A 15,458-nucleotide genomic window follows, 5' to 3' on the forward strand; every position below is an offset into this window, starting at 1 on the left:
GCTGGTCCTTTTATAAAGTCTTGTCTTTAAATTTATTATTGTGGCTTATGCACACAAATTATATTAATTATTTCGAGATGAGAAAAAATAATCACATTTTCTCAAGGTGTCATATGCCTTGAGAGCAGGAATATAATGATACTTACTCAATTCTTTTTCTTTTAGTCTGTAAATCAAATATAAATTTAGTACAATCATTCCTAATATCCAAAAAATAGGATATTTTTATGCTAAACAAAATGTGAAATTATTACATTTGACTTCACACTATAACTACAAATCCTGTAACAGAGTAAAAGAAAAGAGTAACAAAAGATGCATATATTGATAATTGATAGCATACTTGTTTGAGTCAAAAATCGTACTTTTCTCAAATAGTTAAACTTGAATTAAAAGTTAAATAAGGTTAATCACAGTTGGTAGTAATTTGATAAAAATGGTTTAAAAAATACACAAGCTAATTATTAAAGGTTGATAAAGAATAAATAAATAAATAAAGAGAAAGAGCAAACTTATGCCAATTGTGATGAATAGCAATAATTAATTTCTCCTTTGCCTAGAATGAACAAGAACTTGATCATAAGAGAATCATCATAATAATAATAATAATAATAATAATAAGCATAAAGTAATCAATAATAAGTATTCGATGCCCTTGGTATACAAGTGTAAGTACTATTTATAGGTATTTGGTCCTATCTGGTGCCTTTCCCGTTGTGTGTATCTAACGGCCATCATTAATTGTTGAGTTAATGATTATCATTTAATTCCTTGATTTTTACTGTCAGAAACCGTTTCGCCGTTACTGCATTAACTCTATTTAATGTGTGATCAAGAGGATCTCGTATGTTGTTTCCGTTGATGTTCTCTTCGTTGATCATGTCGTCGGTATCAGCTACCTCTTCGTAAATGTTGTGCTCGGCATTACCATTAGCTCTTTCTACAAATAATGCCCAATACTCCTATCTTTCCCTCCCTAAACAACCAAAATACATATATATATATATATATATATATATATATATATATATATATATATATATATATATAAGCATAAAGTACTAACAACGGAAAAACATCAATAATGGAGAAAAAAACGAAAAACATGGGAAAAAGAAAGAAATAAGTTTTCTTTGTAGAGTTTCAAACATAAGGGGATGAAATAATCAAGGAAGAAGAACCAAAAAAAATTCTTGCAGCGCGGAGAAGATATGCTTTAGTAGTTATAGTAATCAATAAATTTGTAACTTAATTGAGTCATATGTATTAATAGAGTAATGGTGTAATTGTAATATAGTAATATCTTTAAGGAGGAATAGAGAAAGTTTTAAGGAAGTGATTAATGGTGTTAACGTCGTGCTATGCCTCTTCATTTATTTAATTGATTACTACTACAATTGTTTATTCTTTATTGTTTTTATATGGGCTTTTAAATATAGTTAATTACAAAAATGTTGGGGAAAATGTCAAAAAAAGGAGATAAAAGATAAATGCATTTGGTGGTCATAGAGAGATGCCACACGGGATTGTTCATTCCCAGCTTTAATATTATATATATATATATATATATATATATATATATATATATATATATATATATATATAGATTAGTTTGGGGATGAAATGCCAAAAGACCAAAATAACTTTGGTTCATCTTTTTATTTTTTATTTACTTTAAAATTAAGAATAAATTATATACTTTTATGTATACATTTTATATTTTATATTAATGTAATTAGCAATTTCATTTTGTTTTAGCAAAAATGCACGCGTAATTCAGCTTTGACAAAATACCCACTGATCTAGAGAGATGAAGTTTATGGCCAACTTCCGCTCATTGGCTTATCGAACCACTGTATGTCTATTTCTCCTTGTGACGACTCCCCGTAGAGATGTGATTTAATTGGAAGGAAGTTGGGGATAGACATAGATTCTTACACCCATCTAAAATGTTGCAAATACAATAATGTTTTTTGTATTTGTGATTTCCTAACTATTGGTAGCAATCTTCACTAGTGATGAGTCGTGAAATTACGCGATATTCGATGCTAATTCCTTAAGTTTTTGTGACTCTTTAAGCACTTTTGTTGTTATTTTTTGTGTTTTTATATTGTTTTGTAGGAAAAGATGCCCGGAGAGCATAACGGAACAAAACGGACCAAAATAGAGCAAAAATAGAACAAATTCATGTTTCTGGCACCACATGCTAATAGCATGTGGTGCAGCATGTTGAACATGCTAGCAGCATCTGCTGCAGCATTTGCTGCCAGTGAAAATGGCACCATATGCTACTCGCAGAGTGCAGCATATGGCGCAGCATGTTGCACATGCGAGCAGCATGTGGTGCAGCATGTGGTGACAGAGAAAATGTCACCACATGCTACGGTTTTGGCACAACATGCGAATAGCATGTTGTGCAAGAGGGTATTATGGTCCAGATTTTGTTCCCGTTTTTGGAATAATATAAATACTCTTTTAGGGTTTGTAATAGATTATCTTTGGCAGTTTTTCATCAAGTTTGGAGACTAGTTTTACACCACACTTTGGGGTTAAAGATTTGAAGATTTGGTTGAGTATTTCTTAAACCTTTAATTCATTTCTTCAATCCCTTGCTTTGTATTGTATATCTAAGTGTGTAGTTTTCATTTCTATACTTGAACCTTGTTTACGGAAGTATTCTAGGATTAAAGTTTGGATTAAAACTCTTGTTTTGCTTATGTATTGAATGATTCTTATTGCTATTGAAGTGGGTCTTTGTTGGTTTAATTAATCTCGTTCTTGAATGTTTCCAAAGGGATTAGCTAACCCTAGGACTCACCCATTTACTTAGATTGAGCTCGGAAGAGGAAATCTAGGTTGGGAAAGATTAATTAACAAGAATTTGGGTCATTAAACTCATCTAATAACTTGAGCTCGGAAGAGGATAGTTACTTGAGATTAAATTGATTGTGCCTAATATCACACTCTAAGGCTTGGAAAAGCTTAGAGTGAAATTCATTGATTTGGTTGGAAGACTTTCAATGAGATTTTAGATATCATTATCTATCAACACAAACCCACTCTTAGTTGTAAAATACGTTGGATCGTTATTTGAGTGTAATCTCCTATTATCCATGCTTGTGGCCATTGATCATTTTACTCGCTTTCTAGGTTAGTTTACATTTTTGCATTAGTTATAATTTTCTCAAACAAAAATCAAAATATTATCTATCGTTTGGCTTTAGCGTAGTTGGTGAAAGTTCCTTACTTTCTTAATCGCCTAGCATATTGTTCCCTGTGGGATCGACCCTGACTCATAGTTGGATAAATATATTGCATACGACCGTGTACACTTTCTCTTTGAGGAGTGTATTTAGACGTTATCAACTAGCACAAGGTTCTCTTCACAACAACTTTCATAATGATAGATAGAGTCTTTGTGACAACTATATGGTACAGTAATTACTAATTTATGTATTTCTAATTATGCATCACATTCTGCATAACTTTGTCCACAAATCAAAGGACGCATAAATATTTTTTCGTTCATGGCTAGCTCATCAAATAATTAAGGTGACGAAGGAAATTACGAAAAACAGTCCTGAAACAATCATTTTATCAAGAAGGTTATAATTCGAACCCATTATTACAATATGTCTCAAATATTAATTGTAAATAAGAATTCTTTTTATCATGATTAAGGCATCTTTATCAATAACTTTAAGGAGTAAGAAAATTTATGATTCACACTTCAGAGTCTAAAGAATCATAATTCCCTATTCCAGTTATGTGAAAAAGGGAAAATTGAAAACGCTGTAGTAAAACAAGGAGTCCGGAGCCTAGGGGTGTACAAAGTAAACCGATAAACCGCACCAAACCAATAAACCGAGTCAAACCGAGAAAAAAACCCGACTAGTGGTTTGGTTTGACTTGGTTTGGTGTTGAGAAAAAAAACCCGATCATAATTGGTTTGGTTTTAACTAAAAAAAGTCAAACCGAACCAAACCAACCCGACATTACATGTATTCAATTTTTAAAATATTTTATACATAAAAATATTTATTTGTAATGGAATTTATAGATATTTCTTTTATTTTTTCATAGTTTTTTTATCTATTATCATATTATTCAAGCTTGAACTTAGAATTTTGAATGTCAATAAGTTTTAAATCCTATGGATATTTGTAACTCAAATAAAGTTCAAACCAAAACCAGTTCAACACTAACACTAACAAAAGAAATTCAATTTACCACTAGGAATGACAATAATGTTGGATATCTATTCTTTAGTTTTGCATAATTAGTTTAGAGAGTGAAAATACATAACTTAAGTTTTTTTTTTCTTTTTCATGTAACTAGTACTTATTAGCCGTGCTTATTTTAGCATGACTTAGTATTTTTAGATTATGGTCATTTTCTTTATGGCTTGTTAATTAGCAATATTTATTTTAACCGATTTTATTAGTTTTTGTTGAATATTTTAATACAATGTTATCACTCTTCTCACATTTTGTGTTATTTTCTTAAGAAACACCTTAATTATATAGTTGTATCTTAATAGGACAGAAATATTTGAAGTAAAAGTTATATGTATTGTATCAAGACTATTCCGAAAAAAAAACCCTGAAAAATCCGAGAAAACCGAATAACCCGAGAAAACCCGAGGTTGAAAAACCCGAATTTTATTGGTTTGGTTTGGTGTATAAATTTAAAAAGCCGACGCAATTGGTTTGGTTTGGTGTTTAAAAAATCCGAACCAACCCGGTCCATGTACACCCCTACCGGAGCCTAAGGGGCATATTTTTGCACCCAAAAGACCAAAGGGGGTTGGCATTTCCAAGATAAACCAATAGGGGTTTATCGTGGACTGCCCCACGTTTTGTAGCTCCTTTTAACGGAGCATTTTAACGTCTGTCTTCAACAAAAAAAAAAATTACTAAATCATGGACCAGTCCACGTTTTGCAAAGATGTTTTTTTTTTTTGAAAATCGTGGAATAGCCCACGTTTTGCGAAAAACGATTTGCCTCAATTTTTTTTGGCTAAAACGTGTTGCTGTCCATTATATTCCGTTTATTTTATTGTCTTGTTCTCTTTTTTCTTTTGTCCACTGAGCGTTTTTTGTTCTCTCCAACTTGAGGAAACAAGAGCTAAATGAAAGCATCAACTTTATGAATTTTACAAGATCCCGATGGAAAAAAAGTTAGAAGGTCAAGCTGTATTAACATGTTATGTTATACGCACTTTTAATATGAAATGAACTTTTCTAAGTTTTAGACAAGATTTCATCATAAATACAATAATTACCTCCTCAAGTTTCTCACCTGTGGGTTCATAATACAATCAAACCTCTCTATAATGGTAGCGTTTGTCCGAAAACTTCATGACTGCTATAGTAAGGTGTTGTATGTATACTGGCATTTGATGTTAGATTTCATTTAGTTGTTATAAACAAAACTACGCAATTTTTTTTTAACTTTTTATGCTAGTATTTTTTTAGATATCAAAATCGAAACCGGATAGGATAGATGGATGGATCTATCTTTCTATTCATATATATTAGTAATCAAAATAGATTTCTATAGTGTTGTAGCGTAGCAAGAAGCCCCAAATCCTTGATTTGGCCAGGATAAATGAAACAAAAAATACTTGTTAATTTTAAAATTCCAATTGATTTTCATATTTCATTAATTAAAATTTGAAAATACTGATAAATTACTAAGAAATCCATAACTAGTTATACCATACCGATAAAGAATTAAAATCTAAGGAACATATGCATTAAAAATTAATTGAAAATTTAAATTTTCAAATTTGATGTAAGAGCTCTAAAATTGTAGATTGTTTCATAAATTCCAGTCTCTTAGTAATAATATAACGTTTGAACTGACGAAGATTTTTTATCAAACTTTCAGCAAAAGGGAAAATAACTTCCCCTTGAAGGCTGTTTAAGAACATAATAGTATAATTAAAAAAAATTAGATATTCGTACTTGAAATTTACTATGTACATGACATTAATGATGATAATCATAAATATTTTAATATTTTATTTTATAGATAATATATTTCTTACAAAATATTATTACACAATATTTGAGTGTGGCTATTATAGAGAGGTAATTTTACAAAGAGTGTACTGCTATAATGAATTCCATTGCAGTTATAGGCAAAATGCTATTATAGAGAAGTAAAATATAACATAAAAAATCAGTTGCGGAGAAAATCAAGTCGTTATAGTGGTGAAATGTTGTTATGACGAATGACAATTATAGAGAGCTTTGACTGTAGACGTTAGTTTAATTTTCACGGTCCTTTTTTTCTTGCCAATTCGTCACTATAATAGAAAAATACAATAGAATCAAAATAAAAATAAAAAGCAGGCAATTTAAACAACCTTAACGATATTTTCATTAATGCAGAAATGCATCTACATGCAAATAGGGGTACAAGAAGTTTGGAGACATGGACAACGCCACGTTTTAGCCAAAAACAAATTGAGGCAAATCGTGGACTGGTCCACGTTTTCCCCAAATCATTTTTTCGCAAAATGTGGGCTGGTCCACGATTTACCTTAGTATTTTTTTTTTTTTTAATTTTGTTGAAGACAGACGTTACAATGCTCCGTTAAAAGGAGCTGCAAAACGTGAGACAGTCCACGATAAACCCCTTTTGGTTTATTGTGAAAATACCAACCCCTTTGATTTTTTAGGTGCAAAAATATGTCCTTTAGGCTCCGGATTCGTAAAACAAGTGTCTTAAAAAACAAGTGCAGGCACCTAGTAGGAAACACTATTTCTGTATTGCTTTGTTTGTTCTTTCTTGAGATTATGTAAAAAAGGTGCAAATGACTTTATCTTTCTTTGTAATTTCGTTTTTTGGTGCACTGAAATTTGTAAATTCATTGGGCAAAGTAGCATAGACATTTTAAGTACTAGACCAGCAATGGCATCTTGACATTGATTTTACTTTTTCCCTTTTTGGTGAGAATGTTGTTCTTTTATTGTTGGTTAATTTCTAGTCTTTTGTTACTCCTATCAATTCTTCTCTCCTCATCTATAATATTTTCATTTAAGACACTACAATGTGTATGACATCGTTTCCTTAACAAAATAGGAGTTTTATGAATTATAAAGGTTCCAATTCTAACCAAAGCTGGATTTTGAAGTGATATTTTTCTCTATAAAGTTACGATATTAATTTAATGTTGTTGTCTTCCTATGTCAGATGATATAGGTAATATCATTCGATCGAAATTTGAAAGTCTGGGTGTGTTTGGTATGGAGGAAAATATTTCCTATAGAATGTTTTCCAATTTTTTCATATTTGGTTGGTCAAAATATTTTGAAAATATTTTATTTTAGGAAAACAAGTTTCTTAAATTAGAAAAATGATTTCCCTAGGTCGAATAGGAGAAACAATTTCCAGCATTCCAAGTTGATTGTCTCGACCTCCTAACGCCTTCCACCAATTAGCCCCCACCCCCGTCACCCCTTGACCACCTACCCTCGACTCTCCACCCCCCATCAGAGCGAAATCTAGATTACCTATAAATACTTTTGAGATAATCTATTTGTGCTTACTAAAAAAGTATCTTCCAGAAAAAAAAAATATATATTTCCCTTTGTACCAATGCACCCTCTATGTCCACTCAAATTATTTCGCATCAACTAAGTATAGGGGAAGTAGTTTTGCATAATTTTGACCAATTAGGTTCGGATCATTTTATAACTTGAATATCGATATTGTTTTATTTAATAATAACAAGTAACGAAACATTAATATGATTAATCGACAATGTTGAGTTAGAAGGTCAAGCTGATGTGGCTGGTCAACTGGTCAACTAATTAGGAGTTAGTTAAGCTGGTTAAGAAGTTAATTATGAGGCAGTTAGAGCGACAGCTCATTACAGCTGTCACTAGTGGAATGGAAGTGTATAAATATAGTGTCCATGTGTATTATCTGTAAGAGAGTTTCATTTTTTCATTTCAAATGAAGTAGATATTTTTCCTCCATAACTGCTCTCTCTCTCTCTCTCTCTCCCCTCGATCTCTCTTCATTGTAGCTTAGCTTCTCTTACATTTGAGCTTGTTAGATTGTTATCATGGTATCAGAGCCTATCTAATCGAATTCACACTGATAATTTGGTAATAGTCGAAGCAGAAGAAACTTCGATTCAATTGAGTCGGTGATAGATGAATTCGCAGATGCAAACGAATCGAAAGTTTGATTGTATGAAATAATTGTTGAAACAAGTTTAATTGAAAGTTGCTGAAGATTGTTGAATCTATCGAGAGTTCGATTGTGGAAAATAATTGTTGAAACAAGTGTAATCGAAAGTTGTTGAAGTTTGTTGAGCCTCTCTAATGGCGGTTGAAGGTGAATCGAATGCTAACAATGGAAACACTGCTAATACTAGTTTGGAAAGTCAAACGATGGAGATTGGACATAATCATTCACTTTACTTGTAACCAAACGATACTTCAGGTAGCTCTCTAATTTCTCTTCAATTGATTGGATCTGAGAACTATGCCTTGTGGAGTCGTTCTATGATTCTAGGTTTGAAAGGTAAAAGCAAGTTAGGGTTTGTTGATGTGAGATACACGAAAGATAAGTTTAATGAGTCGTTGCATGAACAATGAGAGAAGGTAAATGCAGTGGTATTATCGTGGATTATGAGTGTTGTTAGGAATGGAGTTGTTAAGTAGCATAATATATGCCTCAAATGCTCACAGAGTATGGTTAGATCTTAAGGAGAGGTTCGATAAAGTGAATGGGTCTAGAATCCTTCATTTACACAGAGAAATTGTTAGAATGGATCAAGGAGTATTGTCGGTGAGTGATTACTTCTCTAGGCTGAAAGAACTTTGGGATGAGTTTGATGCACTCATGCCCTGCCCAGGCTGAGATAAAATAAATGGATGTATAGAACTGAAACCAAATCAACCCAGTCGAAGAATATTGTGATTTCAACCATATTCAAGAGGAATTTTCTTAGGCGAGCCTGTTATATTAATGTCACACGTGAAACATTGCAACAGAACATAGAAGTGTTTTGTTTTTTCTAAGACAAATCAAGAATCCAACGAATTGACAATATGATCTTCTTAGAATTTTGAAACCTATTGTTAATTTGTCTTTTTCCCTTTGATTATTTTGGGTGTATGCCTTGTAATTATCATGATTATATTTTATGTTGCGCTAAGAGTGAAAAAAGAGAGGTTTTCTATTGGCGAATTGGTAATGTAGTTGACAAATACTTTTCAATTTTGATGGAAAATCTACATATACTAAGATAGCAAAATATTTTCGGTTCTGATTGATGATGATGATGATATATATGACAATATTAATGAAACTTTTAAGTACTAAAGATTATTAATAATATCTAACTTTAATTGAATTAAGAACTATGAAATTGCAAATTAAGATAATTATAAGAAAATTGACTTCCATTTATAAGTGAAGTCATTTTTTGTTGTAATTGTGCCAAGAAATCATTGATTCATTTCTTATAAAAAGAAAACAATAAGACAGATTCGTCTTGTGATTGGTGGCGAAGGTAGGGTTGTTGCTAAGAGAGTTCCCCTTTACCATCGAACTAAGCTTTTGTTTGATGTTAGGTTTTTTTTTTTTTTTTTTTTTTTTTTTTTTTTTTGACTGAATTGAAGTGTTTTATTGCCACCACAAAGAGGGTTCACAGATCCAAAATCCCTAAATTGGAAATGAGGAGCCACATGCCAGCTCCTCTTTTCATTAGTCATAAATTGGAGAAATGAACTTTGTGAAAACATAAGACACATCAAGATCCACACAAACAGTAGGATCCGCTCAATTCCTCCTCTCATGGTGGATCAAATTGGATATCCCACGCCTTCATTAATAGATACACACAAAATAAAATTTTAATTTTATATATACAGTATAATTTTTTATCAAAAGAGTTCAAATGAATCCTTTTAGCTCCACGTATATGCGCTCCGGCTTGATATATTAAAAAGGTTTAGTGTCTACTCGACTACATGATTATTACAATTTGCATCTTGCTTTGTGGTAAAAAGGAGTTAGATTTAAGATGGAGATGCTTTTTAGAAATTGCTTTTCCCTTGGATAGAACTTTTTTTGGATAGAAAAGCAAGTTGGTAAAGATGTGAAGGCAGGTTAGTAAGATGTAATCTATCATATTTTATTGGTAAAATATAGCTGTCAACCATTCCAATTATTTTCTTTCATTTCACATATATTTCTCCAATTCTTACAAAAAAAGTTTAGCCATACAAACCAAAAATGATTCTTTTTTTTTTGGAATTTTGCAGTTGGAGTTTTTTTTTTTTTTTTTTTTGAAACCCCATGATAACCCGCAGCCGTTACAACCTCTGCCATAGCCTCTGCCCTTCGGGTGAGCACTCTGTGGTGAGCACTTTGTGCGCACTGGGTAAACCCCCCCGCTGTGTAATAGCCTGCAAACCACACTGGGGATGTAAACCGCACTAGGCAAGCCCTATGCGACAGTCTCGACTCAGAAGGCATTGAGGGGGGATCGATCCCGGGTCATCCGTGTGGATAACCACCCTCCAAACCAACTGAGCCATCCCGAAGGACGTTGGAGTTGGAGTTGGAGTTGTGTTTGGCCATAATTTTTGCAAATCTTTTTTTTTTTTTTGTTGAAATGCACTTGTTTTAGTTGTGAAAAAAGTGAAAAACTTAAAAAACATGTTTTTCTTGTTTTAAAAATTCCAAATATAACTTCAAGTTGTATTTGAAATTTTCATGGCCAAACACTAATTTTTGAAAAAGTGAAAAAAAATGAATAATTCTTATGGCCAAACGGGTCCTTACAAAAAAGTTTGGCCATATACACCTAGACTAGAACGTACCCTCCTTTCACGTGTAGGTGAAAAAGTATTTCAAATTAAAGTTTGAAATTGTATTTGCACATAGATTTAAATTGAAAATAAAAAAATTAAAATTTATGAGCGAAAATTATTGTTTCACTTAAAATACTCCTAAAAAAACTTTTTACTATTTTACAAGTCGTATCCCAAATATTAAATATTCCGTCCGGTACACTTTACTTATCACCTTTTTTGTATACACGTCCCTTTAGAAGTTATGTGTTTGACTATTATATTCTTATTTATGAGAGTTGCTCTTTAATCACTTAGAATGTTAATCTCTTTTCAATAAATATTCTCTCTTTAATCTCTCTTCACTTAGGTTTTCTATGCTAATTAATCAATATTAATTATTCTAAGAATAAGCTAATTAATAAATATTAATTATTCTAAGAATAATCTAAGGGCAACATGGGAAGAATGTAGTCATTTATATCTTGATTTTTTTAAAATAATAACAACTATTTTGAACCATTTTATTTTAATAAGGACGACAAGTAAAGTGGACCGTTATCCGGGGGAGTATCATTTATGGCCAAAAGGGAATGACTCGTTCAGCATAAAGGGAACATTTTCAATGAAGAAACATGTATCGCATATTTGATGGAAACCAAATGCTTAACATCTTACGCGTTTGTATGTGAACTTGAGTTCTACCAATAAAGCAAATAGCATTGGGAATATAATTTATAGCAAATTAAAAGAGGATAAAATTAAGTACTCGTATTTTAACTTTTATTTGTCCACTCTATTAAAAATAATTTTTTAATTTTCATTATAGCATATTAAGAGGAAGGCAATATTTTTTTCTTATTTTACTCTTAACATTAATTACTAATTTCCAAAATCATTCACAAGATTTTTTAAAATGCTAATAGGCATGCGTACTATAGTAATATATATATATATATTTTAAGGAAGTACAAAATTCATTGCGGACAAGTAAAAGTGAACGGAAGGAATAACTTATAATTAACCTAAGTTAGTTAAGTTTGGTTATTCTTAATCTCAGTGTGACCATACTTTGTTACATATTTAAGTCTGATTTCAATTATCATCTCCTATTTTGTCACATATTTAAGTCTGACTTCACTCATCATCGCGCATGTTGTCACATATTAATTAATCTGACTTCAATTACCTTCTCGTATCTGTACAAAATAATTTAGTAATCTCAAAACTATGGGAGATGTATTAAACTTTTGGATTTATGTCCGAGATGTCTCTGATCTTGTTCCGTGCAATGAAGTGGCCGTCTCGTAATATTCAAGGACATGGGTATATATATTTTGTATATTTTTCAATGTTGCTGACAAAAAAAAGGTTTGAAATTGGAATGATATCAGTCACTTGAAGATCTTCTATAACGTAACGTGACAACCACCAAAGTTTAGATGCCATTTTAGTAGACCCCAGAAGACTTATTAGTGTGTCCCTGACTATGATCCCTTCACATTGTTGCCCACCAATTCAGGCTGAATTAATTAAAAAATAATTACAGTTATGGAGTTTTAGATTTTATAGGTAAAACTTCATAACATTGTTATGATATTTTATCTGTGAAATTTGAAATTCTGTGATAGTGACTACTTTTTAAAATGATAACCGATGAGTGACCAGTAAAATACTATTTCTACGTCATGATTGAATCGGAGCTTGTGGGCTAGTAACAGTTGTTGTTTTAACATTTGGGAAAAAACGTGACTATACAAAAATATTTAAAAAATGTTAGCAGAATTATTTAGTTAACATTCCGTAGCAGTTAGAGTTAGATACCATATGAAATTACCCTCCATTAGAAGTATACGGGCACTAACAAAGCAACTTATCTTCCGATTTTTTTCTCAAAAGAGACCTCCTCTCACGGCAATTAGTTCCCACTTCCTCTCCATTTAGTAAACCGACTTTCCTAATTATACGTGGTATGCTAAGAAAATTATATCATACATATAATATGAATAAATATTTATAGTATTTAATAAACAAATCATAAAAAGTACAAAATTTATACCATATAATGCGTTATATATCTTAGATATAAAAAATTTATACCATAAAAATACATGGTATATTTTAGATATTAAGTTTTATACCATGCATATATTACATATATAAATTTATATGTGATAAAAAAAATTAAAAATACTTTCGATATAACAAATTTATACCATGAATACATTCCCATAAATTGGTACAAAAATATATGAATAATTTGACTTTGTCACGTTGAAACGTAACATCTTTCCAAGACTTTATTAGTACCACATAAATGTATCCTCAAGGCAGGTATTGTAGGAGAGGTTTCTAATCTATCCTTTTGTGATTATTGTTGAAGCATATACTCGAGGGTGGATGCAGGACAGACGATTTTAAAGCGAACTCCCATTCATTAGACAGAGAAGATCAACTCTTTGAAGCAAAACTAACTGAAACAACTTAATTTAATTAATCTTCCCTCAAGTAAAAGGAAAGGAAGGGAAAAAGACATTTTCCATCTCGCAAGTAAACTATGATCAATCCATGATAGAGTAATAGCAGAGCCTTGAACTACAAGAACCTGATAAGAATAGCAAAATGGTGTATCAATTGAAGAAGAGGGAGAAATAAAAATAATGAGGCGTCTCACTTAGGGGAAAGAGAAATGAGAACAAAATAAAGATAATGGGTAAAAGAATAAATGTAATCCCTCATTTAGTGGGATAAATTTTAATGTGAATCCCTAGTTTAGTGGAATAAATTACCGTTTGTAAATATGCCAATAAAGTAATAAGATGTGCTATTTTTGAAGAGTTTTAAAAGTTATGCTAATTATGTGTCAAAATTTAAAACCCTGACAAAACATGTTATTTTCTCTTAACATTTTCCTTTGGGCTCTAAAGACCAAAATAAGACAAGGAAATGACACTGCATGTCTCTATTTTTACACCACTATTTATATGTTTTCCTTTTTAGATTTTTTTTGCAAATATTAGATCCGTGTTTGATGATGTTTCTATCTGCACGCTCTTCTTCTCCTTCCTCATCTTCCTCCTCATCATGTGTATATCTATATCATCCGTAGACTCTTATATAATTTTTCAATATGGTAATTTGTTGAATTTTGAACACCCTCATGCAAATAAAATTGCCCAGCAAAGGAAAGCTCAACTTACAGGATCAAATATAGATAATTAATTTGAATCCTCATTGTTTTACGTTCTAAAACATAGTAACAAAGGCAGAGGTCAAAATTGAAAAGACAAATAAAAGCGGCCTGCTTTATGGAGGACAAATTGTGTCATATTGAAAAGACAAGATTCTTAATTCAAGGATAGATAAAAGTATTTTGCTTGCAAAACTTGTGAACAATTGAATAATGTACTAATAAGATAGGTAAAATGAAGACTGAGTTTTGGTCATTCGATAAAATTTGTGATCAATCAAACTAACACGTGCAAGATCTACACATTCGACAAAACTTGTTTACAATATACTAGGATAAAGATAGTGTCAAGTTTTACCTATTCGACAAAACAAGATTTGATAACCCGATAAAATAGGTGAATAATTTAATAAAATAAGAAGAATGAAGATAGTATCACATTCTGTCTTGTCCAACAAAACTTATTAACAAGGTAAAATTTTTCTATCCGATAAAACTTGTAAACAATTTAACAAAATAGGTAGAAAGAAATGTATCAAGTTATTCCTACTTGGCAAAGCTTGCCTACAAGGGAAGATTTGTCTATCTGAAAAATTTGTAAACAATTTTATTACAAGATAAGTAGAATAATAAAAGCATCAAATTTTATTCTGCGCGACAAAACTTATGAACAAGTGGACTCTTCTTCCAATTGTGTAGCACCAAGGCTATTCTAACAAAACTTTCTTTGGAAAAAGGGCCATATAAACAATTGCCTCAAATCATTCTACTTGTGCAAATCTCCCAATAAGGTTATGATAACGTGGGTCTTCAACTAAGATACAGGTGAAGTGCACAAATAGTCGTTTTTTATGTTCTCTATTTAAAGAATAGTTTAAGTTTATACTTTTTCAAATTTAACCGCCTAAAAATTAACTTTAGATAATTGCTTCTGAAGTTTTAATTGTGAGTTTGAAGTTAGGCTCTGCCCAAACCGAACTTCAAACCTCAAGTTAAAAGTTTGATGTAGTTCAAATTCATATTAGACTTTGGCAGAGCCTGACTTCAGATTCAAAGGTCAGGAATTTTGATTTTGGCCATCCAAACTTCAAATTCGAGGCTATGAAATTACACTTTGACTGACATAACTATATATTTCCTTGAAAGCTCTTTTTACAGAAAAATTCTGAAATAACACATCGCTCTTACTGTTATCTTTAGGTAGATTTCTCCATCAATACTATTAGTCTCGTGTTATATATTACATGTATGTTGGATCTGATTATTGTGTAAATATTTCGTAGTAGAAGAAAACACATTGCCATGTTTATTTTTTAACATACGGTAAATTAGCAGGTACCAATCAGTCACCATTAGCACTAATTTCGCTACTCGTAAATCGGGACCCATTATATATATATTAAAATTATTTCAAAAACATTGTTTGGTTATATATTAGGATAATT

The sequence above is a fragment of the Lycium barbarum genome, chromosome 9, assembly GCF_019175385.1.
Source record: "Lycium barbarum isolate Lr01 chromosome 9, ASM1917538v2, whole genome shotgun sequence".
Lineage (NCBI taxonomy): Eukaryota > Viridiplantae > Streptophyta > Magnoliopsida > Solanales > Solanaceae > Lycium > Lycium barbarum.